The following is a 1801-nucleotide window of genomic DNA, read 5'->3' on the forward strand; positions in this document are numbered from 1 at the left end:
TTTTTTTTTTTCCTATTTTTTACGTTTTTAAATCAACATAATTTAAGAGTGCCCAAAAGTTTATTTGTGGGTTAAAGTGTATTGTGAAATTAAAAAAGGCTGAAACACTGCTCTATAATTTACTACACTTAATCTCAGCCAAAAGGTCAAGAAGTGAGTCTCTATAATTTACAGGTAAGTATTTTTAATTGACAATTTCCCTTAAACTTGTCAGGTTGTTGATGGGAGGAGACAGCTTAGCACAAGCGCATGTGCTGGTGTCAGAGAACTTGGGTGCTAATCCTCCCTCAGCCACGCACTAGTTATGTGATACTGAGTTATTTGTTAACCTTCCTGTGCCTCAGACCCCTGCTCTATAAAATGGAGAAGATAATTAATACTACTTACCTCTTGGCATTGCTGTGAAACTAAGACATAGTTGGGGGGCATCTTAGGGCAAGGGAGCAGATTCTAAATTTAGCATATAAGGTAAAACCTGCAGAGTGAAAATCCCCTTCATAAATCCATCCAGTGGTCTGCAAATCATGAATAAGGCTGTTTTCCATAGAAAGATTAAAACAGTCAAATGCTTTCTCTGCTTGGAAGCCATCAGCCAATAATGTTAACCACCTACTGGGTCTTCTATAGTTATTATGTTAATCCTCCATAAATAATTTTATTCGGGTCTGTAATTCTCCACTAGTAAATAGTTCTCCGTGGCCCCTGTTGATCCCTCCATTTCTTTCTTCAGACGCCACTCAAACTATCACTACCGACCTGTCCAGCAAGTTCTAAGTTAAGCATCAATTACACGTTCTTCCCACCGGTTTCCCAACCATCACTGGGGCTGAGGCTAATGCTGGGAAAAACTGAGGAACAGCAGTTGGAGATCTTAAAGCTGATCTCCAACCTCCTGCCTTTTCCGCTCTGCTCCTAGAGTGGAATGGTGGATCTGGGACAGCCACGTGGCTAGGTTTCACTGGGTTTCTAACTCTATTTCTGTGTCAAACTCATGCATATACACATAAGTTAGAAATAAAACAAAAACTGTGTGTGGACAGAACTGTTGATTCATATATGCATATGCCTGAAAGTATATATATATTTGTGTATATACACACACACACTCACGCATGCACTTCATAAGGTCTGGAAGACACTCAACTATTGACAATACTGTCACTAGGTAGAGAATTTGGAGAGTTGGGAAAATTTAACAAGATCTTTTGCTTTTTGTATAAATTTTAATAACTTAATTAAAATTATATATAAGTCAAATCTAAGTGTAGAGTATAAATGTCATAACACAATAATTAAGAAAGTGAGGTGAAGGCTATGTTAACCAGTTAGTTGTAACTATTTCAAATTGTATATAAAACCAGCACAGTGTACATAAATGCATTAATGTATGCAGCTATGACTTAATAAAAAGACTATATATAAAATTACATATCATCTTATATATAATTAAAATTAATAAGAACAACAGCTAACACTTGTTAAACTCTGGGAGCCAATGTATTTTATGGAAATCTATGGCTCAGATATCTCAAAAAGGCAAGCCAAAGCAAAATAAAAAAATGCAGTTACTTCAATATTGACTGTTATGTAAAGCCAGACATAAAACACCTGGAGTTTTAAAGGTTTTTGTGAAAAAAGCATGTTGCTGGAAAAGAAAACGGTTGTCTTCCATAGCTACTATTTTTTCGAAAAGAATGGAACGATGGGGAAACTCCTGCCCGTGAACGCGTGTTCAGTCCCACAGGTGTTCACGCGCACCTGTGCCTGCTGCGCCGTGAACGCGTGTTCGTTCCCACAGGCG

General features: G+C 37.5%; 1 protein-coding gene across 1 annotated transcript in view; it reads right to left on the reverse strand.

Moving 5' to 3' along the window:
• DSG2 (desmoglein 2) overlaps nucleotides 1-1801 on the reverse strand; it is a 50333-nt gene that overhangs the window by 29405 nt on the left and 19127 nt on the right. The gene's annotated exons all lie outside the window — the stretch shown is intronic.

This window comes from Otolemur garnettii, unplaced genomic scaffold, assembly GCF_000181295.1.
Source record: "Otolemur garnettii isolate 467f Iridium unplaced genomic scaffold, OtoGar3 scaffold00012, whole genome shotgun sequence".
In the NCBI taxonomy this organism is placed as follows: Eukaryota; Metazoa; Chordata; class Mammalia; order Primates; family Galagidae; genus Otolemur; species Otolemur garnettii.